This window comes from Petromyzon marinus, chromosome 16 (assembly GCF_048934315.1).
Source record: "Petromyzon marinus isolate PM22_M1 ecotype Great Lakes invasive population chromosome 16, UKy_Petmar_22M1.pri1.0, whole genome shotgun sequence".
NCBI lineage: Eukaryota > Metazoa > Chordata > Hyperoartia > Petromyzontiformes > Petromyzontidae > Petromyzon > Petromyzon marinus.
Genome location: NC_133682.1, coordinates 16,020,611 through 16,041,483, shown reverse-complemented (window position 1 = coordinate 16,041,483; position 20,873 = coordinate 16,020,611). Strand labels below are relative to the sequence as shown.

General features: G+C 45.5%; 1 long non-coding RNA gene across 1 annotated transcript; it reads left to right on the top strand.

Annotated features, from left to right (window-relative positions):
* Positions 1–3,702: 3,702 nt before the first annotated feature.
* Positions 3,703–20,175, top strand: LOC142924713 (uncharacterized). Its single transcript, XR_012941787.1, has 3 exons — positions 3,703–3,848; positions 5,381–5,476; positions 20,079–20,175. It is a non-coding gene; the product is annotated as an uncharacterized LOC142924713 (long non-coding RNA).
* The last annotated feature ends 698 nt before the right edge of the window (positions 20,176–20,873 follow it).

The following is a 20,873-nucleotide window of genomic DNA, read 5'->3' as shown; positions in this document are numbered from 1 at the left end:
TACATGTGAATGGCTTCATGAACGAATCTCTCATGGTAGCCGGTTGGTTTGCAAAGAACCTCCGTCTTGGAGAAGTCAATGTCATGTGAGCCCACTGAATTATAACAGTGATCTGCCACGGCAGAGGAGTTCGTCCTACCGTGTTTCAAGTCTGCTTTATGTTCGCGGATGCGGTCCGAGATATGTCGTTTGGTTTCTCCAATGTAGCTACTACCACAGAGGCACTTTAGTTTGTAAACGCCCGGGTACTGTATGTCTGAAACAGCATCTTTTACAGATGGAACTAGATCACGGATTTTATGTACTGTGTTGAATCGGACCTGGATCTTGTGTTTATTCAGGATTTTGGAGATCTTTTTAGTGACCCCTGCAATGTAGGGTAAGGTGATGGTTTTGAGTGGCTCCACAAGAGGATCCTTCTTCATGACTGGAGTTATGGCTTTGCGGATTGTGTAGTCGGAGTAACCATTAGCCCTGAGAGCCTGGTGTACGTACTTGAGTTCACTGGTAATGTGTTCCTGGTCGGAAATGCATTGGGCTGTATGGTATAGAGTCTTGATGAGGGAGTTCTTCTGGGATGGATGGTGGTGGGAATCCGGTTTCAAGTAAGCATCTGTATGGGTAGCTTTCCTGTAGACAGAGTGGCTCATTGAACCATCATGTCTCCTTTTAATTAAGACATCCATAAAGGGTAGTTTGCCATCTTTTTCGACCTCCATGGTAAATCTGATGGCTGGGTGTATGGAATAGATGTGGTCGCGGAATTGGTCTAGAGCAGGCTGGCCATGTGGCCAGATGACAAAGGTGTCATCCACGTACCTGTTCCATAAGGTCGGGCGTAGAGTGGCAGTCTGGATGGCGTCAGTTTCAAATTTTTCCATGAATACGTTGGCTACAACCGGAGATAGGGGGGAGCCCATTGGGGTGCCCTCAGTTTGTTTGTAGAAAATTTGAAACTGACGCCATCCAGACTGCCACTCTACGCCCGACCTTATGGAAGAGGTATGTGGATGACACCTTTGTCACCTGGCCACATGGCTAGCCTGCTCTAGACCAATTCCGCGACCACATCAATTCCATACACCCAGCCATCAGATTTACCATGGAGGTCGAAAAAGATGGCAAACTACCCTTTTTGGATGTCTTAATTAAAAGGAGACATGATGGTTCAATGAGCCACTCTGTCTACAGGAAAGCTACCCATACAGATGCTTACTTGAAACCGGATTCCCACCACCATCCATCCCAGAAGAACTCCCTCATCAAGACTCTATACCATAGAGCCCAATGCATTTCCGACCAGGAACACATTACCAGTTAACTCAAGCATGTACACCAAGCTCTCAAGGCTAATGGTTACTCCGACTACACAATCCGCAAAGCCATCACTCCAGCCATGAAGAAGGATCCTCTTGAGGAGCCATTCAAAACCATCACCTTACCCTACATTGCAGGGGTCACTAAAAAGATCTCCAAAATCCTGAATAAACACAAGATCCAGGTCCGATTCAACACAGTACATAAAATCCGTGATCTAGTTCCATCTGTAAAAATGCTGTTCCAGACATACAGTACCCGGGCATTTACCAACTAAAGTGCCTCTGTGGTAGTAGCTACATTGGAGAAACCAAACGACATATCTCGGACCGCATCCGCGAACATAAAGCAGACTTGAAACACGGTAGGATGAACTCCTCTGCCGTGGCAGATCACTGTTATAATTCAGTGGGCTCACATGACATTGACTTCTCCAAGACGGAGGTTCTTTGCAAACCAACCGGCTACCATGAGAGATTCGTTCATGAGGCCATTCACATATACAAGCACAGAGACAATTTCAATCGAGAAGATGGATTCTGGCTTAGTAACCATTGGAAAGATGTTTTAAACCATTTCCGTTCTTAATTAATTGTATTTTACGATGACCTTCAGACCGCAGCTCTTTCGCTGGCATTGACTCTTAATACCTCTCACACCACGGTTAATGGTATGGTTTACAACATGGAGTATAACAGCGCCTCGCAGCTGTCTCTCTCCCCCTCCTCTGTTCCGACCATGGATGAACTCGTCCGTCTGAACGGGACCCGTAGCTATCCGTGTTGCTAAAGTTGAGGGTAAGAATTCACCCATTTTTCGCCATATAGCATTGTGATATATAACGACTTATTGTTGGTAGCTTAGCTGATTGGAGAATATAGAGTTTATTGATAACATTGAGGTAATTTATATTTTAGTATTTTTTATTGGTTCACTATATAGTATTCATTATATATTGTATTGTATACCCAGTTACTGTGAATAGCTCAGATGTGTAGGCCTTAACTTCAACAAAGCCATTTCTGTGACCAGTCACAGGCTAATCACTCAGTTATTTCAATGCTAAATTCGCCTAGTTATTTCAATGCTAAATTCTCCTGTTTGATTTGTACTAGTTGCCTCGGTGAATGTATATGCTCTGACTTTAACATAGTTATTTCTGTGACCAGTTACAAGCTAATCACTCAGCTATTTCAATGCTAAATTCTATGCTAATTCCTTTGTCAAGGAGTGCCTCTGCCAATGTGTATACTTTAACTTAGCTATTTCAATGCTAAATTCTATGCTAATTCCTTTGTCAAGGGGTGCCTTTGCGGATGTGCATGCTTTAACTTTAACATAGCCTTTTCTGTGACCAGTCACAAGCTAATCACTCAGCCATTTCAATGCTAAATTATATGCTAATTCCTTTGTCAAGGCGCTTTGTTTCTTCTCACACAGCTTAAAGGTCGTGATCTCAGCGTGGCTTTCTCACTCCAGCACTGTCCTCCAGACAGTCTCGTCCCCTTCACCTGATGAAGGCCGCTTGTGTTGTGGCCGAAACGTCGTGAGAATATTATTGTTATATTATTTTATCAATTTATTATTTTATTCTCATTCTACGTGACTTTACCGAAAGAACCAAAGATGAATCCTTGCAGTCACGAAAGCTTTACATCGAAATATTATATCCATTTTTGCGCCCCCCCCCCCCCCCCCCCCAAATAGAAAAGTCTATTTTTATACTTTTTGAATTGTATACAGTCAGGAAACTACCCACATGCCAAATTTCAAGTTTGTTGCATGTCGGCAAGTATATTAAACATTTCGAACACACATTCACATATAGATGTTCTCTCAGATTAATGTTATCCTGATACAGCGCGCGTGTGGATGTACTCACGGAAGATATCGCCTTGAAGGCAGAACGAGAAGTCACGGATGGTCACGTTTGGTCAATAGATTTCGTTAATTGTGTTAATGAAGTGTTCAACCTCACGGATGTTTGTCAATGAGGTTTACCAAGTAATTTAACCGCGTTATCGATGTTCACTGACGACGTTATCGAAGTGTGCTCCCGAATGCGATCTTTAAGCACACAGAGCGCGCGTCCACCTCCGTCTGTAACGATCGCCCGTTGCTAAGGAAGTGACGTCACTAGTTGTTAAGGTAACAAACCCCGGAAACCACGTGACCCACTGTATCCTCCAGGCCTCATTAGTTACACGACTGTCAAATTTTTACTTTAAACTTTCGTAACTTGCAGGAATTCATAATTTTTGGTTCTTTCGGTAAAGTCACGTAGATAGAAAATAACATTTTAAGTTAAGGCAAAAAACCCACGACGTTTCGATGGCAACACAAGCGGTCTTTATCACGTGTTGCGATCGAAACGTCTTGGGTTTTTTGCTTTTATTTTAAATTATTTTTATTTTATTGTTATTATTTTCTATCTACGTGACTTTACCTGAAAGAACCAAGAATATAGTAACGATTGTACCCTGGTCGCCACGGATGAAGAGGCCGAGCGGGCTCGGTTCAACTGTTGCCAGGTACCTCCACCACTCAGCTCGCAGCACACACACACACAGTGTCCACTATGTACGGTGTGAAAGAAGTCTAACATACTGTAAACACGTACGGGCCAGTAGTAGACCCTGTGTGTGTGTGTGAGTTGCACGTGCGCGGGTTCGGCACGCGGTGAGGTGGAGGGGCCGTGAGGGCCGCGCGGGGGATGGGAGCGGTGTAGAGGGAGGGGGGGCTCTGCCACTTTGCTGTAGAACCTCGTGGCAACTTGCTACGTTGTGCTCAGCCAGCAAAGTTCATTCACGCTCACGGCCAAAAGCAGTAGCGGCGAATATCTGAACCTGTCCCGGGCCTCCCTCAAGGTCGACTCAGCCTTAACCGAGTCGAGTGTGTAAACGTCAACACTGGCAAGACGAAGGTGGCCGGGCGTGGTGCGGACCGCATGGACTGCTCAGTTTCATTTATTTGGAATAACCCTGTGAGCCATTCGGCTCTTGATTCGGGTGCAACCGCGACAAACAATACAATTACAAGATGCATTGATAATTTACTGTACACAAATTGAGACATCCCCTACAAAAACAATGAAATCTTCTAGAAAAAGCACCATTTGTTTATGCTGCGTACTAAAGTGTGCAAAAAAATCCCATTTTGATGTTAGATAACAATAACAATCATAATACAGTTTAAATTACAATTTTAAGTCTAACTCTACACTACATAAAAAAAATCAGGCTAAACTAAACCTTTCTAGAAATTACTAAAATAATGCTATAAAAACAATGCAACAGTGATCAAAAGAAATGTGATTGAAAGTTAACAATAGCGACATATATAACATATTACTAAACCTAGCATCCTTCGCTAGCTGCTTGAGTTAATCCATAATAGCAGGAGTAACAATTATGTATGTTGATTAACTGCGAATAACCCAATCAATAACAGATATCCATTGTAATTTACATCAATACATTACCCCCCCCCCCCGTCTTCGTATCGGATCTGCTTACAAGCGACGACGTCACATTTATCCCCCGTCTACGTCTATTAAAGACCGAAACAGGGGAAGGATTTCACCACAACTCTGGCTGTCACCTGACGAGGCGGGTTGTTGTTGTAGTTACAGGCGAAACGTCACGGTACTTGAATTGTAAATGTTGTGGGTTTACTCTCCAACACACCGATGTGCTGAATTAGTCACTAATTGGCATGTTTTGTTTACGTGACAAACTTGGCTAAGATTTATGCGATCTAACCCAAACAAACAAAAACACCCTCTAATAAGTAAATATTTGTATTAATTCCACGAATGGACCTTGGCCTGGGACTGTGCGGATTGAGAAGTTATGGATGCAGCTTCTGTTTGTGCTGCCATCAGAATGACCAACAAATAAATAAATAATACACACGGATTGGTGACTACAGTACTAGACCCCCAGTGCTTTTATATTTAAAAGTGTATGTGCTTTGTGGTTGCTTTATTGCGCATGTTGTTCGTACTGTGTAACACTTGTTTGAACGCAGGTGATGGGGTTGTCCATGTTGGGTGTCATTACAGCCAAAAACAAGCAGCAGTACGAAGACCAGGACGCCGTGGCCGACCATGAGGACGGAAATTGGCCTCGCCCGGTCACAACGTACGACAGCAGCACAGGTTTCCCTCCACACATGCACACACCTACGAGTTTCCCACTGCAGAGACGAGGATCCCCCATATAGCCTTAACAGACTGTTGTGGCAAGTGCTGTTCGCAAGCACCAATGAAGGTCGGCATGGTATACCAGGGGGTAGGTGGCCAACACCACACCCGGCCGCCTTTGTCTCCCAAGTGGTGACGTATTACACACACCGCTCCAGGTATTCATTGAGGTTGAATCGACCCAGGACCAGTTCAGATAAATAATCGTTATTGGTGTTGGCCATGAGCGGGACTCCAACTCGCATGTGTGCGGGGTTCGGAGCGCAGCGTACTATCCACTGCGCCACTGCTACCCTCACATAACGCACACAGAAACAACACACACACACAGGGACCCACACGCACGGACACACAGGGACCTGCTCAACATTGAAATGTGCAGCCCTTGTGTGGCGGCCTGCATTGAATTTGGGCGTTCATCTCGTCACCCATACAAAAGGTCTCGACACAATCATTGGCAGTCCCCCTTGCCCTGCCTGGCACGCACATCGGGCCAGTCACCCCACGCACAGCGCACACAACGTGCGCGTTGCATATGCCAAATCAAGAGTCGTCCCCGAGTGTCCGGCAAATTGGACCGACTATCCCGGGCCCCGCGCTTTGGGGGAGGCCCCACGTGTAGACATCAGTGTCACATGTAATGCTTCCGGTTTAGTTTGAAGGCATCGGGGGGGGGGCCCACGCACCCACTATGGACGGCCCTGGTCAAAGCACACGGCAGCGCGGAGCACGCGCGTCACGCGCACGGGCCACGTGCGTCACGGGTACGTGACATCTACAAGGCAAGCACCTGCATCGCGTGGTCATCACTTGTAAGGCATGCCCTTTGTGCATGGGACGTGCGTAGTGTGTGCAACACGTGGCACATGTATGTCACACATGCGCATCGCAATGTGATGTCATGTGTACGTGGACATTTGAATCGCATGTAGCTGTCTGGTGGGCAGGACGGATCTACGCGTGGGCAAGTAAGGGGGTGGCTGAGTAAGACTGATACGGAGACACGTCAAGCCACACACTCACCACACACTCACCGGCACACTCACACACACCACATTCACCGCACACTCACTTACCGGCACACTCGCACACCGGCACTCACTGCACACTCACACACCGCACACTCACCACACACTCACTTACCGGCACACTGACTGCACATTCACACACACTCACCGCTCTCACCACGCACTCACTTACCGGCACACTGACTGCACATTCACACACTCACTGGACCCTCACTGCACACTCACCACGCACTCACCGGCACACTGACTGCACATTCACACACACTCACCGCACACTCACTTACCAACACTCTGACTGCACACTCACACACACCGCACTCACACCGCATTCACACACACTCACACACACTCACACCGCACTCATTCACTCACACACACTCACTCACACACACTCACACAAATTTACACACACTCACCGCACACTCACACACACTCACACTCACCGGCACACTCGTGTGCATGCACACTAGTGAGCTTCCACAAAATGTGCTGCACATTAGTGAGGCCACACACCAGCAGGTTTACACATCAGTGAGCTTACACAGTAGTGTGCACACACAGTCGTAAGCTTACAGATTAGATAGCGTACACACCAGCTCACCGGTGAGGTGAGCTACACACTGGTGAGTTAACACACCCACCTGTTTACGTGCGCAAAGCTCTTAACCCTAAACCTAACATATCCCAAATGTCATGGCTAAATTTCGATTTAAAGCTTTCGTGACTGCAAGGATTCATCTTCTTTGGTTCTTTCGGTAAAGTCATGTAGAATGAGAATAAAATAATAAATTGATAAAATAAAATAACACAATAATATTCTCACGACGTTTCGGCCACAACAGGACAGCGCTGTCTTCCAGACAGTCTCGTCCCCTTCACCTGATGAAGGCCGCTTGTGTTGTGGCCGACACGTCGTGAGAATATTATTGTGTTCTTTTATTTTATCAATTTATTCTTTTATTCTCATTCGTCATGGCTAAAGTTATTTTACACACGCACGTGCATACACACGCATGTGCATACACGCATGCGCATATGAAGGCACGCATGCACACATACGTGCACACAAACACACATGCACGCACATGTTTAAACATATACAATTCCATGGCATTGGACTTGAGACTCCCAGAAGTTGAATCAGGACTCCTGAGTGTGCGATATAGCTCAGTGGGCCTTACTTGGTAAAATTGAAATAATTAATTTAGTTTCAGGATGTAGGGTTCTGAAGATATTTCATCTTTCAGTCCTTTCTGACCGTTTGAGTGTGGGTGAGTGAGTGACAACTACTTATGCATTTTTTTTATTACAAATACAAGCATTTCCAGCTATTGACATGAAATGTATTAACTCTGGAAGATGATGGTGATACAGGTCGTGGGTAGCGGTAGTGTAGCGTTTAGCACGCTGCGCTACGAACCCGGCGACCCGAGTTAAATTCTCGCTCATGCCCAACGCAGGTAACGACTCTCTGAACCGGTCATGGGCCTCCCCTAGGTCGACTCAGCCTCAAATGAGTACCTGGTGTGGTGTAAACATCACTACTGGGGAGACAAAGGCGGCCGGGCGTGGTGTTGGCCACCCACCCCTCGTGTGCCATGCTGGCCTTCACAGGTACTCGCTAACAGCACTTGCCCCAACAGTCTATTCGGGCTATACGGGGAGTCTTTGCTTTGGTGGTGATGATACAGATGGTGATTGATTATACAGATGGTTAGGATGATGGTAATGATACATTTTGTGATGATGGTGGTGATGATGGTAATATTAAGACACACTAATATAAAATGTAATAATTAAAGCACAATATATAACATTTGTAATTTCTGTTGAGAGCATGTGCTTATAATTGTCACGTGTATTTGTACGTGGTTGTGCATGAATGCACGTGTTTTTTATTTTCTGTATTAGGTGCTTGACGACTGCACTTGGCCCAACAGTCTATATTGGTTGTACAGGAAATCTTTTGTGTTTTGATTTACGAATGTTCCATTCACGAAATTTAGTGAAAACGAAATTGACAAATTAAGGATACTTTTCGACTTACGAAATAGAATTTCAGCGGAAACAATATATCACATGGCACGCACCATGAGATCATCAAGCAAAAAGCTGTCATCCATCCACGACAGTGTCACAGTATCCCCATAGTGCAAAAGTAACGCCTCGTCACCTCTCCAGTCATTCCAACATGCAGATCTTTTGGTGAGTTCCTTGAAGATGTTAATTATTTTTTTAATTGATTATTATTCAACCATTGTAATATTTGTTCTTTATTATTTTTTGCATTGTGAAATATTGGTGTTTATTTTGGGTTTATAGTAGAAATAACTGTCTGAAACACATCGCAAGTTTTTCGTATCCAATTAATCGGAAAAGCCATTCCGATTTACGATATTTTGTTTTACGTGCGTTTTTCGAAGAACGCATCCCTTTCGTAAGTAGAGGCATACATCTACAGGAATCCATTGCCAACCGCTAATTTACCAACCACGAGATTTTAGTAAACACGGATTGACTACTGGACACCTGTTTACTAGCCACGAGCATCTCGCTTTGAGTATTTGCGAGTCGTGCCGAGTCGTGAAATCAAAACAACACGATGTACCTTATGGGGGGGGGGGGGTTCTTGTATTTGTTCTTGTATTTGTACGAGCTGTTGTTTGTTTATGTTACCGATGTTTACGGGGAGCGTTAGTGCAGCGGGTTAGCGATAAATCCTGGCATAATTCCTGCTCACGGCCAACACCAGTGGCAATTATCTGAACCATTCCTGGACCTACCCTCGGCCTCAAATGAGTACTTGGTGCATTGTGAAAACATCAGCACTGGCAGAGACAAACCCCATATGCTGTGCTGGCCTGCAAAAGTGCTCATAACGGCACTTACTCCAACAGTCTGTTACATGGGGGGATCTTTGTCTTTGCGTGTAAGTGAGAGTTTGTGGACTTTGCATGTTCTTCCCCTGTTGTGCACGCGTTTTCTCAGGGTTCTCAGCTTTCAAAAAAGAACAACCCATTCTAATTGTAAGATTTTACTTGCAAATTACTTAAACAGGGATTACACACCGTGGCAACATCGCCCCCTTCTGTGAAAGCTGGACAGGACCCTCCTGCAAAAGAGTGAGACTTCCCTGAATAAACAAATGTAGCACGGTAATCTTTGAAATAATAAAAAAAACTTCACCCCTAGAGTGGACAAGGTAGCGAGGGCGATCCTAGCAAGCGAGGGAGCTGTGCTCGGATGGAACGGACGACGGCTCCCAGCCGACCTCTTCGCCTTTGTCGATCTTGTCATGGTTGGAGGCCGGTCTCAGCTCTGCGAGGATCGCCTCAAACGTGGGGCGCTCTAACGGCGCGTAGCTCCAGCAGCGGTGCATCACCTTGCGGCTGTGGGGCGAGGGGAGGGTGCGGTGAGGGTGCGAGGAAGGCGAATCGCGCACAAGCTCGGTCTGCGCTTTCACCTCTTCCAGTGCGCGTTCGTTCTCAGAATGGTTGAATGAGTGCTGATGATGTTAATGACGTCACAGGGGGAGGAAGGGGGTCAGGTGGCGAGGGAGGTGAGGGGGGGTGAGTAGGTAGAGGGTCATGAAGGCATAAAATATCTACAGTATGGATTCACACAGCGGCGTCTAAATGCCACTGCATCTCCATACGTAGTGCAGAAACACTGGTCATGTTTATCTCGTAGAGAGAGAAGCAGTCTGTGGGTCTCTACAATGAGGGAAAAAGTATTTGATCCCCTGCTGATTTTGTACGTTTGCCCACTGACAAAGAAATTATCAGTCTATCATTTTAATGGTAGGTTTATTTGAACAGTGAGAGACAGAACAACAACAACAAAATCCAGAAAAACGCATGTCAAAAATATTATGAATTTATTTGCATTTTAAGGAGGGAAATAAGAATTTGACCCCTCTGCAAAACATGACTTAGTACTTGGTGGCAAAACCCTTGTTGGCAATCACAGAGGTGAGACGTTTCTTGTAGTTGGCCACCAGGTTTGCACACATCTCAGGAGGGATTTTGTCCCACTCCTCTTTGCAGATCTTCTCCAAGTCATTAAGGTTTCGAGGCTGACGTTTGGCAACGCAAACCTTCAGCTCCCTCCACAGATTTTTTTTTATGCGATTAAGGTCTGGAGACTGGCTAGGCCACTCCAGGACCTTAATGTGTTTCTTCTTGAGCCACTCTTTTGTTGCCTTGGCCGTGTGTTTTTTGTTATTGTCATGCTGGAATACCCATCCACGACCCATTTTCAATGCCCTGGCTGAGGGAAGGAGGTTCTCACCCAAGATTTGATGGTACATGGCCCCGTCTATCGTCGCTTTGATGCGGTGAAGTTGTCCTGTCCCCTTAGCAGAAAAACACCCCCAAAGCATAATGTTTCCACCTCCATGCTTGACGGTGGGGATTGTGTTCTTGGGGTCATAGGCAGCATTCCTCCTCCTCCTCCAAACACTGCGAGTTGAGTTGATGCCATAGAGCTCCATTTTGGTCTCATCTGACCACAACACTTTCACCCAATTGTCCTCTGAATCATGCAGATGTTCATTGGCAGGGAAAAAAGTATTTGATCCCCTGCTGATTTTGTACGTTTGCCCACTGACAAAGAAATGATGAGTCTATATTTTAATGGTAGGTTTATTTGAACAGTGAGAGACAGAATAACAACAAAAAAATCCAGAAAAATGCATGTCAAAAATGTTATAAATTGATTTGCATTTTAATGAGGTAAATAAGTATTTGACCCCCTCTCAATCAGAAACATTTCTGGCTCCCAGGTGTCTTTTATACAGGTAATGAGCCGAGGTTAGGAGCACACTCTTGAAGGGAGTGCTCCTAATCTCAGCTTGTTACCTGTATAAAAGACACCTGTCCACTGAAGCAATCAATCAATCAGATTCCAAACTCTCCACCATGGCCAAGACCAAAGAGCTCTCCAAGGATGTCGTACAAGATTGTAGACCTACACAAGGCTGGAATGGGCTACAAGACCATTGCCAAGCAGCTTGGTGAGAAGGTGACAAAAGTTGGTGCGATTATTCGCAAATGGAAGAAACACAAAAGAACTGTCAATCTCCCTTGGCCTGGGGCTCCATGCAAGATCTCACCTCGTGGAGTTGCGATGATCATGAGAACAGTGAGGAATCAGCCCAGAACTACACGGGAGGATCTTGTCAATGATCTCAAGGCAGCTGGGACCATAGTCACCAAGAAAACAATTGGAATACACTACGCCGTGAAGGACTGAAATCCTGCAGCGCCCGCAAGGTTCCCCTGCTCAAGAAAGCACATATACATGCCGGTCTGAAGTTTGCCAATAAACATCTGAATGATTCAGAGGACAACTGGGTGAAAGTGTTGTGGTCAGATGAGACCAAAATGGAGGTCTTTGGCATCAACTCAACTCGTCGTGTTTGGAGGAGGAATGCTGCCTATGACCCCAAGAACACCATCCCCACCGTCAAACATGGAGGTGGAAATATGTTTTTGAGGTGTTTTTCTGCTAAGGGGACAGGACAACTTCACCCCATCAAAGGGACGATGGACGGGGCCATGTACCGTCAAATCTTGGGTGAGAACCTCCTTCCCTCAGCCAGGGCATTGAAAATGGGTCGTGGATGGGTATTCCAGCATGACAATGACCCAAAACACACGGCCAAGGCAACAAAGGAGTGGCTCAAGAAGAAGCACATTAAGGTCCTGGAGTAGCCTAGCCAATCTCCAGACCTTAATCCCATAGAAAATCTGTGGAGGGAGCTGAAGGTTCGAGTTGCCAAACGTCAGCCTCGAAATCTTAATGACTTGGAGAAGATCTGCAAAGAGGAGTGGGACAAAATCCCTCCTGAGATGTGTGCAAACCTGGTGGCCAACTACAAGAAACGTCTGACCTCTGTGATTGCCAACAAGGGTTTTGCCACCAAGTGCAGAGGGGTCAAATACGTATTTCCCTCATTATAATGCAAATCAATTCATAACATTTTTGACATGCATTTTTCTGGATTTTGTTGTTGTTATTCTGTCTCTCACTGTTCAAATAAACCTACCATTAAAAATATAGACTGATCATTTCTTTGTCAGTGGGCAAACGTACAAAATCAGCAGGGGATAAAATACTTTTTTCCCTCACTGTATATGTGCTTTCTTGAGCAGGCGGACCTTGCGTGCGCTGCAGGATTTCAGTCCTTCACGGCGTAGTGTGTTACCAATTTTTTTCTTGGTGACTATGGTCCCAGCTGCCTTGAGATCATTGACAAGATCCTCCCGTGTAGTTCTGGGCTGATTCCTCACCGTTCTCATGATCATTGCAACTCTACGAGGTGAGATCTTGCATGGAGCCGCAGGCCGAGGGAGATTGACAGTTCTTTTGTGTTTCTTCCATTTGCGAATAATCGCACCAACTGTTGTCACCTTCTCACAAGCTGCTTGGCAATGGTCTTGTAGCCCATTCCAGCCTTGTGTAGGTCTACAATCTTGTCCCTGACATCCTTGGAGAGCTCTTTGGTCTTGGCCATGGTGAAGAGTTTGGAATCTGATTGATTGCTTCTGTGGACAGGTGTCTTTTATACAGGTAGCAAGCTGAGATTAGGAGCACTCCCTTTAAGAGTGTGCTCCTAATCTCAGCTCGTTACCTGTATCAAAGACACCTGGGAGCCAGACTTCTTTCTGATTGAGAGGGGGTCAAATACTTATTTCCCTCATTAAAATGCAAATCAATTTATAACATTTTTGACAAGCGTTTTTCTGGATTTTTTTGTTGTTATTCTGTCTCTCACTGTTCAAATAAACCTACCATTAAAATTATAGACTGATCATTTCTTTGTCAGTGGGCAAACGTACAAAATCAACAGGGGATCGAATACTTTTTTCCCTCATTGTATGTGAGGAGTCTGTGGGTCGCAACAGCACGTACGGCTGGAAGTAGGACATTCCAGACTAAGATGGTTCATAATGGCCGTGTCAACGAGACTGAACGAGCCAGCACCACTCACTGCCAATAACACATCACGTAATTCACCCTTAAGCAATTGTTCAATCAATTAATTGAATCACTACAATTAAAATCAAAGAATATCCCAGAACAAACACTTCGCACTCTCCTCCGTCAGCCACCTGCATCCACAATAGAAACGCATCAGTCCAGCAGTGGATAAAACCTGGTGTGGGAGGTATGGGGGGGCGGCTTACACTTGCGGTGGGCAGCAGGGGGGTGGCTGCATGCAGTAGCCATCGCAGATCAAGCGGTAGAACTTGTCATCGACTGCCATGCGCCAGGGTAAGGGGCCTCTCCTACACCCACACACGTCACACCGAGCGTCACGCACGTCACACCGAGGAGCACGCACGTCAAACCAAGGAGCACGCACATCACACATCCAGCGGCACGCACATCACACACCGAGGAGCACGCACATCACACACCGAGCAGGTTGCACAGGTCTCCTTTATCAAGACAAACGTGGAGCAGATTACACCTACTACAATACGCCTGTCACAATGCCCCCCTCTCCCCCCCCCCCCCCAGTTTATGGGGGGGCGCGGGCCTCACTCCCCCCTTCGCGTCAGCCCCCCCTAATAAATGGTCCGGTTGCATTGTGAATGCACCACTCGAATGACGTGCAGTCCCGTGGCGCACTGTAACGGGCTCGTGATTTACTCAATAAAATTCAACGTAAAAAAATAAAAACGATCCCAAGACATTAGTTAAAATAAAGTATGGCCATCGTGTGTCAGCATCACAGGCGAAAATTGTCATGTAAAAAAAAACTTCACTGCGACTCACTCAATTGGGATTGCTCGCAGCAAACAGCACTTGATCTGCTTACAGGTTAGGTGCAGAATAACCGTGTGTCACACAGAGAACAGTTGCCACTGTGGGTGCCCTTTTCAAATGCTTGAGATGAGACGTGATTATCGCGTATAAATGTACACACTCAAATAACGAAAAAATTATAAGCGAACTATTATCGTTTCAGGTGGCAGGGTGGTGCAGCGGTGATATTTGACCCTCGCAACAAGAAGGGCCTTGGTTAATTATCCGACTGGCACTTTGCGGAGTTTTCTATGTTCTCCCCTTTGTTCTGTATGGGTTATCCAGTTTGCTCACATAGCTAGAAAACACACAATCACAATGTAACTGGGTATTGGCCAAGCATCCCAATGCTAAAGTTACCTGCAAATTACTTCATTGGGATGACACTCGGCAGCAGAGCCGGATGATGGCATTGCTGGGGCCCTATGCCATTGTCAAGCTTAAGAGGCCCCTTCTATGAATGCCTGTATATTTTTGTTAGCAGAATGAAAATAACTGCTTTGGAGAGTCTTTTTTCTCACCGATCTTTATTTATTAAACAATTATGTTAAAACTCTAAACCTCGTGTCTATTTCTTGTTTCGTATTTAGAGACCCCCCCCCTCTCTTAATGCGAGGCCCTAAGCTGTAAGTGTAGCCGGTGTGAGCTCGCCTGTGATGAATCACACGTATAATTGTGCACTCTTATTTTCTATGGGTGGCCAGGAGAATTTATTATTATTTAAGTGAATGCAATTGTGATCAGGGGATTGGACCCAGAGCCCCACGTAGACAGTAGAGTACAAGGGAACGCCCACAATACAGATTTGAGCTGACCTCCGGATTGAGAAATTGAACTGTTTTGTGACGTGGAGGGTGTTTCTGAATGCTATTGTGACCGACCCGTCCCGACGGGAGGAGAGAGGACAGGGTGGACCGGCTGCATGAGCTTACTCTCCGGCACTGCACAGCACAACATCGCCTCCCTACTGCAATAATAGGACCCTCCTGAAAATAAAAGTCTTCGGAATCAGTGAGGCCTGTCCTTGGGAGGACAGGCGTAGCCTTGGTCGTCACAAGCGAACATTTGTTTCTCCACATTAATTTGTATCCCCGGGTTACCATCAGGGCTGGGCATTGCAAGCTTAGCTTCTGAGATCTGATGAGACTGGTAGCCGTTTTTTAAAAGGTAATTTCGGCATCTGGAGCCCAAGCATGCAACAACTCTATGCAACTTCTTGGTTCTTTTGGTAAAGTCACGTTGAATGGAAATAAAATAATAAAAATAAAACATAATAAAAAATTAAATTCTCACGACGTTTCGGCCACAACGCAAGTAGCCTTCAGGTGAAGGAACAGAACTGTAGGACGACAGCGCTTCAATAACTGCTGCTAAGATTCGCAGCGTCTTTTAAGCTCGCTGGGAGAGGTAAAGCGCCTTGACAAAGGAGTTTACATATCAAACAGGAGAATTTAGCATTGAAATCGCTGTGTTAAAGTGTTGGATCAGCAGGGTGTTAAAGTCAGAAATTAGCATGTAACTGGGAGATTAGCATCATGTTAATATGAGGGATTAGCATGTGACTGGTCACGGAAATAGCTATGTTAAAGTCAAAGTTTACATCTCAACAGAGGCGTTTAGTTTATGGACGCTAAAGGACTGCAACTACCCAACTATCATACAATAAACCGATGTGAAAAAACTAAGTATAAACTACATCAATATAATAAATGTACTCAATATATTCTTCAATAAGTTGAGCTATAAACATAAAGTAACTGGGTATACACTACACTATATAATGAATACCATATAGTAAACGAATTAATACAACTAAAATATAAACTACATCAATGTTATCAATAAACTCTATATACTCTCCAATCAGCTGAGCTACTAACAATAAGTCATTATACATTACAATGCCATATGGCGAAAAAAAGGGTGGCGGTTTTTTCCTTCTTTCCAACGTTAGCACCACGGAGAGCGACGAGCCTCGTTCAGACGGACGAGTCCATCCATGCTCGGAACGGAGGAGGGGGGAGAAACAGCCACGATGTGCTGCTCTGTCCTGTGTTGCGTTACAACCATGCCATAAACTAGACTACTATACATTGTAATGTTATACCTTCCAATCTAAACTACATTGTATAATATCGTATACACAGCCCAATGTAAGCTCGAACATTATGCAGTATATTGATATGTCTCCAACTAAACTTTTTCCTACATTACACAACTATACACCGTAATATACACTACCATAGACAAACCCACCCTTGAATTATACAATGCGTTACTTTACACTACCCTATACTTTAGACTGTAAAATGTTAGACTTGTAATATTACACTATGTATTATTCTACCAACCCTACTGTATACCACACTGCTGTATATTCACTATACAATTACGATACTATATATTGCCTTATGAATTATGTTAAACATTACAATGTTATACTATTTTGTATTATTATATAACATGCTATAAACCATACCATTGATCGTCGTGTGAAGAGGCAGTGCCAGCGAATGGACTGCGGTCTGAAAGTCACCATAAAATACAAGCCGGATGGCTTGCAGAGAACCTCCGTCTTGGAGAAGTCAATGTCATGTGAGCCCACTGAATTATAACAGTGATCTGCCACGGCTAAGGTGTTCGTCCTACAGTGTTTCAAGTCTGCTTTATGTTCACGGATGCGGTCCGAGATATGTCGTTTGTTTTCTCCAATGTAACTGCTACCACAAAGGCAACTTAGTTTGTAGACGCCCAGGTACTGTATGTCTGGAACCACATCTTTTACAGACGGAACCAGATCACGGATTTTATGTACTGTGTTGAATCGGACCTGGATCTTGTGTTTATTCAGGATTTTGGAGATCTTATTTGTGACCCCCGCAATGTAGGGTAAGGTGATGGTTTTGAATGGCTCCTCAAGAGGATCCTTCTTCATGGCTGGAGTGATGGCTTTGCGGATTGTGTAGTCGGAGTAACCATTAGCCTTGAGAGCTTGGTGTACATGCTTGAGTTCACTGGCAATGTGTTCCTGGTCGGAAATGCATTGGGCTCTATGGTATAGAGTCTTGATGAGGGAGTTCTTCTGGGATGGATGGTGGTGGGAATCCGGTTTTAAGTAAGCATCCGTATGGGTAGCTTTACTGTAGACAGAGTGGCTCATTGAACCATCAGCTCTCCTTTTAATTAGGACATAAAAAAGGGTCCCTTGCCATCTTTTTCGACTTCCATGGTAAATCTGATGGCTGGGTATATGGAATTGGTGTGGTCGAGGAATTGGTCTAGAGCAGGCCAGCCATGTGGCCAGATGACAAAAGTGTCATCCACGTACCTCTTCCATAACGTCGGGCGTAGAGTGGCAGTCTGGATGGCGTCAGTTTCAAATTTCTCCATGAAAACGTTGGCTACAACCGGAGATAGGGGGGTGCCCATTGGGGTGCCCTCAGTTTATTTGTAGAAAGTTCCATTCCAGGTGAAATATGTGTTGGTTAAGCAGTGTCTCACCGGGGGGAGTACATCAGTATGCAGTCCTTGATGAACCAAGTCTTCAGTGATTGCGATGGTGTCAGGTATCGGAACTTTGGTGAATAAGGAAACCACATCAAAACTGACAAGCAAGTCGTCTGGGGACAGGGAAATGCCCTTAACCACACGTCGCTCTGCACCTTGTAGAGCCCATGGAACATGCTTTCTGGAGACATGACCGCATGGCCACAAGCACAACAACAATACGTTCAGTAAATTCAGTTCAGGGCGATGCTTCGCGATTCGTAATACGTTTTTTTGCCTGAGGCCACATTCATCTGGCCAAATTAGCGTAATCTAGCCCTCCACTACCCTGAAGGGTTAAATGTGTAATGATATCACGGGATGTCACTGTGTAGTGCCAGGTGTAGTACCGGCCCTAGAAGGGCTCGGTCAGCGCTGATTGATCAGCTGGATGGCATCACGCTTGGCGTGCAGTGCCAGCCCGACAGGATAGGGTGTGGGAATGCCGGCCGTAGTAAAGGGGTTACTAAAGGCCATGGCACTCTGGTTGACCCGAGAGGACACGTGACCGGCTAAGTCTACAAAGGGGCCCCAAGTGGGGGCTAGGGGTGGTCACGTGGTCGGGGTCCAGATCCTGCTGCTCGAGGATTCTAGAAGGTGGTCGTGGCCAAGGGCGGAGCCAGCCACGCCACAGAGAATATAAGCCGGGTCCCCTAGAGGGACTGGCGTTGTTGTTCATCTTGAAGAAACCTTTGTCTGCGTCTACGTTCTACCGAGTCTCCAACACGTGGACCTGGACCCGAGCTGTGGTCCCGGTCTGTCGTAGCTAGTCATGTTGTAATTAGTGTAGTTAGCCTGGTGGTCACCACCACAGGTTGTTATTCTGGGCCAGTTACCCCGTGTACCACATGGTGGGGGGGGGGGGGGAGGCGATTTGTAAAATTGCGCCATATTTTAAACTGTCGGCAGAGCAGAGAGATTGAATCCAATTACCGACCTCTGGATTGCAAGTCCAGGGTGGGAGAGCCATTGCACCACCGTGTGTGGCAGCACCCCCACTCTTTTTTTCTTAGGGGCTGTGCAAAATAAAATAAAAACATTGAGTACAATTAAAGTGATGGGCCTTCTATCCCGATGATGGTGATGACATTAGCGATACTGATAATGATGCTGATGATGCTAAGTAAGGTTAAGGACTCACATTGCCCTTCACCACGTAGTTGGGGTCAAGCTGGACGTCCCGTGCCAGCCCAAAGTCGAAAATCTTGGCGATGTGTCCATGGGTTACCAGCAATTTCCTCGCAGCCAGGTAGCGGTGGATGCACTAAAAAAAAGAAAAAAAATCCCTGTGTGGCCTTCAACAAACTTGGGGCAACTTCTGTGAAGGTCGGCCACGGTACAAGACGGGGTGGGTGCCCAGCACCACGCTCGGCCGCCTTTGTCTCCCCAGTGTAGATGTTTACACACCGCACCAGGTACTCATTTGAGACTGAGTCCACCTGGGGAGGCCCAAGACCGGTTCAGATAATTGTCACTGGTGTTGGCCGTGAGCGGGAATCGAACTCTGGCCGTTGGGTTCGTAGCGCAGTGAACTAACCACTGAGCGACCACTCGCCACCCAGACAGCCATATTAAGGGCAACAAAGACGTGCACCACAGACACAGTCACATACAAAGACACAGTTAAACACGCACAGTCACAGAGACACAGTTAAACATACTCTTTGGTTCTTTCGGTAAAGTAACATAGGTATAAAATTAAACAAATCACGACGTTTCGGGCGCTAAACCCTGTTTGTTTAGTATGCTTCTCTCTCTGTGTCCCCTGTTGTATCTGTGTTAGTTCCCCCCTACTTGTGTGTCTGTATATACATCTGGGGTTATGTGTTTCCTCTCTCTCGTAAATTTAGCTCTTCTGTACCTGATGATGGCTGCTTGTGTTGCAACCGAAACGTCGTATGCTATTATGTTATTTTATTATTTCTTATTTATACGTGACTTTACCGAAAAAACCAAAGAGTAATTCCTGCAGTCACGAAAGCTTTGAATCAAGTCTGTAGTGCCTCTTGTTAAACAGTGCTTCAGTTAAACAGGAAAATTAATAAATCCAGCAGGCATGACTTGAAAAGTAACAAATTTACATTTTGGGTGGCACTCTAAATCGTCCGGTAAATCGTGTCGCCAATTATAATTTCTGCGTTTATCTGCGCGTGTCTGTGTACCCCCAGTGGAGGAATACGTGCGCAGCTTGCTGGACAACCCTGAGTTGATTGACCGTCTGGCACTGGCCTCGGAGCAGGTGAGACTCCGTATGCGTGCATCAGCTCTGCCCCCCCCTCATATTTTTGGTGCGGGCCTGTACCCTTGTCCGACCCCTCACTTCCGCGTTGCATCCAGCTGCCTCACTGAAGAAAGGGACACTTGCCTTGCGCTGAGTACGACGTTTCGCTGGTTGTAATCGCCAGGGAAACGATATACTCGATTTGTAAGTGTTGTGGGTTTACTCTCCAATACACTGGCGTGCTGCAGTAGTAACTAATTGACACGTTTTGTTTTACGTAACAAACCTTACTAATTGGCTGTACCGGGTTAACTACACCAATTTACGTGCTCTTACCCAAAAAACCTTTATTATGGATAATATTGGTCGCAAAATAATACGTGTTAAACAGCTCCCTTTTAGAATGTCTCATCCTCACCAGCAAAGGTCAATCAATCAAATAAATCGGTTTAACACGTAGGCTTTCGCGACCAATATTATTCATAATAAAGGTTTTTGGGTTAGATCGCGTTATTTATAAATGTCTCGTAACCCTCCACCACCTGACACGGCCAATCAGTAAAAAAAGTGTCACGTTGACAAAAGACAAATAATTCACTACTTTAGCCCACCGGTGTGTTGAAGAGTGAATCCACAACATTTACAGTTTGAGTACTCAATTGGATTCACTCTTCAACACACCGGTGGGCTAAAGTAGTGAATTATTTGTCTTTTGTCAACGTGACACTTTTTTTGCTGATTG